At 49.4% G+C, this 6,130-nt stretch overlaps 1 pseudogene across 1 annotated transcript; it reads right to left on the bottom strand.

Annotated features, from left to right (window-relative positions):
- Nucleotides 1–2,089: 2,089 nt before the first annotated feature.
- LOC116903563 lies at nucleotides 2,090–4,591 on the bottom strand (annotated as a pseudogene). The gene has a single exon (XR_004388286.1). The product of XR_004388286.1 is annotated as an N-acetyltransferase family 8 member 2-like (transcript).
- Between the last annotated feature and the right edge of the window lie 1,539 nt (nucleotides 4,592–6,130).

The raw sequence follows: 6,130 nt of genomic DNA, 5'->3' as shown, positions 1-6,130 counted from the left end.
TGCTGCAGTGCTGGTGCATTTCATTAATGTGTGTGTCCTGAGGCTGATTTGTGAAGCTTTTACTTCTCTCCGTGGGGTGTGTGTGATCCCTGTGAGTCTCTGACCAAGAAAAGGAGAAAAGTGTTGCCATTGCCCCGGGAAGAAGTTAATGGAAGTGCCCATGTCTCTTAAAGGATTGTCTGAGCCCATGTAAGAACAGTGTTCTCTTCAGTAACCAGTCAAGTCTGAAGCCTGAGGTATGCTTTGGAAGAGAAGCTCATTTCTCGCTGTAATGCACTCTGGGAGAAAAGCAGATGAAGAAGCTAGGGATATGGCTCCATCAGAAGCCTGCTTGCCATACAAGGTGACTCCCTTCTTTGGTCCTTCAGGTCAGCCTCAACTCTGTGTCCATGACCAGAAACTTGCAGTGGAACTCCAAGTGAAGCCCGGGACTCACACACTTGGCACTTTCAGGCTTCCGTACAGGACATGATTTATATGTGAGGAAGAGGCTCAGCGGACTTTCTTGCCACTTTGGAGGGGACACGATACTCTCTGATTTATTCAACCACACGCTTGAAGTTCCAGCTCCCCCTGAACCTTACACTGCTTCTTCCAAGGAAGCTTGTTTGGGTGAGAAACTCTCCTCATCAATATCACACTGTTCATGTCTCAGGCTCCACAACCTAAGGTGGATGCTAAAGACAGAGACCGCAGGAACGTATTTTATATTTTATATTAAAAATACGTTGCAGCCCCCTTTCCCTACATTTGTATCTGTGCCTCTGTTCCTGGGGTCATGGACTCATTCAGTTGGAACAAAAGTGGCACAGCCATTGGCTCTGGTCACAGTCCCTCCATTGTGACAGAAACTCCACACAGTTTGCCATTTCCAGCCTTGGAGACCCTTGCCCTTTGAGTTTATACCTGTCCACACATTTCTCTTTCCTTCATTGTTTTTGTTTGTTTTTTTTTAAATGAAAAGTATACAGTAAGAATTAACCTATGGCCACACTGTAAGACTTTGTAGCCATGGCTCCATCAAAAGTGTTGGCCATAATCATATTTCTCAAATCCCAGGCAATCCCAGCGAACACTGCCTCCTTTTCTGTCTCTCCCAAACTCAAGCACCTCCATTCTGCAAGGTTAACTTGCAGTTTGGCCCATGGCTCATGCCATAGTTTCCTATTTACCGTGCTGACTTCCCAACCCCAGTGCATCCTCCTTCTTGTATCAGCCCCTCTGACTCAGAGATGCCATCCCATCCATGGGTGCATGCAGCCATCAGAACAGCATGGGCTGCAGCTTCGAATCCTCCAGGAAGAGCTGGGGAAGCATTACTGACTTATGCAGAATTGGTTCAAGAGGACTGATGACATTTGCTCCCCTCCTTAAGATGGCTACATGGCACCTACATAAAGCACTGTTTAGGTCAGACATTTAAGTGTTGATATTAGCCTCGTGGGTGTAGAAAGCTCCGTGTCCCCTCTGTTATTCATGATGGAGCATGGCCTCTGCTGCTCCCCCTGTGGGGATCACAAGACATGGAACACAGAAATAACCCTCCATGGCAGACAGAATTCCAACAGGACAACTGGTCACCCTGTCCTCTCTGCTGAAAGTGCAGCTGCTGAGCTCATAAGGACCATGACAGGGGGAGCAGAGAGTGGGAGGATGTGGGTGGCTGTTAGTATGGCATTTTGGGTGCTGCCAGCCAATCTTACTGCCCTGGGGCTGCTGCCATGCCTGCACAGAAAGAGCAGGGGCTGGACAAGGAGGTCCAGCACAGATCTGAGGCTGTGTCCAGAGCAGAGTCCCTGAGCAGGAGAGATGGCAGTAAGGCGTTGGAGAGTCACACAGCTTCCCAGGTGCCAAGGACATGCTGATTACCCACCTTGGCCGTCCTTCCACCCTGGTCTTGCTTGGCCTCTCTGTTCCTGTCCTTTGGCTCCCTTCCCAGGTGGGTACAAAATGAGTAAAACCATCTGTTTTTGTGCCTGTGTCAGGGTTTTGACTCTGAATTTGCCTGGAGATGTGAACGAACATCTATTCATACCATCCAGGCCCTGTGACAGACCCAAGCAAAGAAGCAAACACCAATCTACCCAAGTCAAGGTGGATGAAACATTTTATTGGAGCTACAGGGACTCAGATGAGGGATTACTGATGGGGGCATGGGTCGTGCAGGCAGTATTACCATTGCAGAGGTAATGCCTCACACAATCTACAACACTGGGGTTCCTAACAGGCTTCTCTCTGCCTGGGTGACTTTAGAGAGGGGCCCTCTCCTGGGTCTGCTGAGCCTCAACAAGAAGATGCTTCAGTTCAGACCAAACACATACAGGAGACTACACCCACTCCAGATCTTATATCTGTAAGGCATCCCCTTCCATACCTCTTCTAAGGCTTGGAGCAAGTGATACATGTACACATCTATTTTCATTTACAGCCCAACATCAGGCTCTATCACAGATCACTCGCTGATCCTCAGCAATTGGACAAGGTCTGAGTCTCTGGAGTAACTACCACCCACTGTGAAAGCTCCCTTTACCACTGAGGCTGGCACCGCAGTCATAGGGCATAAAAACAAATGTTTTGAAGGCAAGAGCACACACTATACCTGTTTAATAAAAAATAAAACAATACTAGTAGTAGTCTACTTACTATGGCCTATGGCCTCCATGCCCACGGAATTGTGTCCTGGCTTAGAATAACGAATGGGAATGCTAACCAGCGGAGGTCTCAAACATAAAGTATCTGTGCTCAAATATTACAATTCCACTATGGCACTACGACTAGTCTTGCGTGTAACAACACAGCACACAGGCTGCAACAAATCTCCCTCAGGCCCTGAGCCTCTTGGCACCAGCACACAAGGCTCTTTCAGCCTAGCCTCTGCTTGACTCCTCCATGTTCTAAAACCAAACAATGTGATGTCCTCACACAGGAGTTCTCCAGTTCCTGCATGCAACCAAAAGCAGTGGCAACACTTGTGCGATTCATTGGCCTTCAGGGTCTTTTCCAAAAATTCATGAAGGCTGCCTGTGCCTAGCACGGTAATCTTCACCCAACAACCTCATTAGTTCAGAGACTGCGTTTCTCCACTCTACAGTGCCGTTCTAACACCTGAACAGCCATTTTAACATTTTACAGAAGATAACCAGGAGCACTGGAAACCATTGCTCTCAAACCCAAGGAAATGCCAATTCGTCCTGGGGTTTTTCTCTAGGGTGACATTTGGATGATAATTCTGGATCCCATGTCCTTTCCCTGGATCTCCAAGAAGATTTCATGCTCTGCATGCATTAGGTTGGGCTTTCTCATGAGACTGGGACCAAATAAGCACCCAGGAGAGGCTGTTCAAAGCTATTCCCTCTGCATCAGAGGTCCCTTTCCTGCCTCTGCACAAGGGTGACTTAGGAGTAAGTTACACACTTCCTTGCTCTAGCTCTCGAGGGCGCCCACCCTGACCCATCTATGACTGTGGTGCACCTCTACCATGGAGACTCCATTTCTACATGAGTCGTAGAATTTTCAATAACCCACACGTTCCGTGTGTGTGAGGAAAGCCTTTGTTTTGAGTTCACTTATCTTGCCTGCAAAGATCCTGAATCCTGTCTGAGCTGGAACTTCAGCTCGCCAAGGTTGCTGATAGCTAACGGACTCCTAGTGAATGTGTGCAGGGTCCACTCGGCTGGGTTTCGTGCTCTCTTATCACAGCACTAGAAAGATGAAACAGAGACCCTTAAAAAGGCAGAATGGAGCAGGAGGCCAACACCCAGAGGTCACCACCAGCACTGCTGCATCTGAAAGGGATGGAAAGGGAGCCTTGGTCTTGGTAAATGAACTGCCAGGGTTGGCTTGTTCCTAAAGCAGAGTGAACTGGAGCCCTCTAGACAAAGGAAAAAAGATCACATCCTTGGTTCCCAGACAGAAGGGAGAGAGTAGGTGAAATGAAGGATAGAAAGACCAATTAACCTCGTGGTTATGCTCATAAAGTGCTGGCCTGTCTTCTGGAAACCCATGCCCTGGTACAGAGACATAGCGCTGTACTGCACACTGCTGGTCTGTAGGACAACATCACTGTATCCTTGATCCCGTGCAAACTGGAGCACAGTTCTGACCAGTGCTTTGCTATCCCTGTCCTCGATTCTGTGAGGACACAGACAGGCGAAAGAGCTGCAGCTGCTTCCTCCCTGATGGAGGATCCTTGACTGGCAGAGCACCCACTATGCCCACCACCTGGCCCCCAGACTCAGCCACCCAGAAGGAGCCATGTGCATTCAGGTAAGACTTGGTGATGTCAGCCAGGTCTGATTTCAAACACATAGCCACATAATTTCTCCATGATAACCAGATAAGGAGCCACAGGCAAAGGAGAAAGAGGAAACTGTACACTGTGGCCAGGAGCCAAGAACCAGACACTAGGACTAAGGTCACGGGCACCCCAGGAAAGAGCAGGAGAGAATGAGGCAGTGTCAGCACATGGTAGAAGGCAGCAGGGACATGCTCCTCCATGCCTCTGGAGAACAAGTCCAGGACCCTTCTGTGGTCCCTGTCCTGGAACTGTCTGATGTGATAAGGAGCCATGAGGAGCCTTCTGCCTCTCAAGTATCAGTGTTCACCAGGGACGGCCAGACCTCTGCACAGCTTCCTGAGCCCTGCAGGAAACAGAGGAAGGCAGGTCAGCCCCCCAATGCCCTCCCACACCCCCAGAAGCCAGTGAGACTCCATCCACAGGTGGGCCTCTGTTGACACCCATGAGGAAGCAGGACACTATCCTGGGACAACATGTCAGGTTGTCCTCACCTAATGACCCCATTTCTTCCCTTTTCTAGTCATGTGTCCCTGGGACATGTTCCATGACCTGTCTGAGCCTGTGTGTCTTCCCCTGCAGATCATGGTAAAACAACGCCTGGTTTCGAGGTTGCTTTGAAGATTTAACCCAGGAAGCTGTGTGCAGAGCCCTCCCTGAGATCCTCCTCCGGTTACAAGTTCTCTGACCTTTGGGACCTGAGGTGCCACACTGTGGAAAGATGTGCAGTTCTGAGATCTTCTGTTTCCTCTTCAGGGTCCAGACATTGAAAACTCCTGTGTTTCCAGATACGAGCTTGACGAATTCCTCTTTCCAGCAACCAGAGAAATTCAGTCTACAGAAAAGCAAAGGATCAATGCAAAAACTCTCCCCATGGGACTTCAGTGAATCCTAATGATCCAAACTGACTTCCTGTCCCTCCTCCTGCCCCTCAGGGATGCTGTCACTCAGCCTCCATGTTGATGCACCTACTTTACTGAATGTGTCCAGCATTTGCAGTGCTTTGGTCCAGGTAATCGGCCCCACAGTCAGCAGCTGACTGAGCTTGGCAGCCCCTTCAGAACCAAGACATCAAACTCTTCACAGATGACCTGAGGAAGTCCTTCAGCACACCAGGCAAGAGTGACATCATACTCCACACAGATTATCTGAGGAAGTATTCAACACACCAGGGAAGAGTGACAGAGGAGCTCCTTTTCTTGTAAGATACCCCAAGACATGGATGCTCTTTCCCCTAGGACTGACCTACCTATCAGTGAGGGTCCTTCTGTCTGCACTCATGGCGTCCTACACAGGGTCAAGATGTATGCAAGCCGGCACTTCTTTGGTGCTGTTAACTTGGGCCTATTGTAGGCAGGGCCAGTGGGTTCCCAGGAGACAGACAATAAGGTGGAACATCACAGAATCTCCCCAGGAATCGTCATGTGGCAAAGTTGGGAGCTTTGGACATGGTCTAGGTAGCAGAAACAGGGCCACAAAGACAGGGATGACAGGTACAGCACAAGACCATGGTGTACGCTGGTACATTCTGGAGCATTTAACCTGGGACTGTGGTTACTTGGGGTGGGGTGGGGCAGTGAGCTTTAAGGGGAAAGAGGAAAGGCATTCCTGGTGGGGTCTGATATTGAAAATTCTCAGGAGTTTTAGGGCTTGAAGGATCAGGAGGAGCCTTCAGAACTTGAAAGGAAATTATAAGAAAGACAAGAAGATGTTGGAGAGAGGATGAGAGGTGGTGAGGATTTCCAGGGAGGACTAGGGATTGAGGCTCTAGGAGAGCTTAGTTTACCTCTCGCCATCAGTGAGGGAGCTTCTCAGGCTGAAGGGAGAGAGAGACTC

The sequence above is a fragment of the Rattus rattus genome, chromosome 6, assembly GCF_011064425.1.
Source record: "Rattus rattus isolate New Zealand chromosome 6, Rrattus_CSIRO_v1, whole genome shotgun sequence".
Lineage (NCBI taxonomy): Eukaryota > Metazoa > Chordata > Mammalia > Rodentia > Muridae > Rattus > Rattus rattus.
This window is presented reverse-complemented; position numbering and strand designations above follow the sequence as displayed.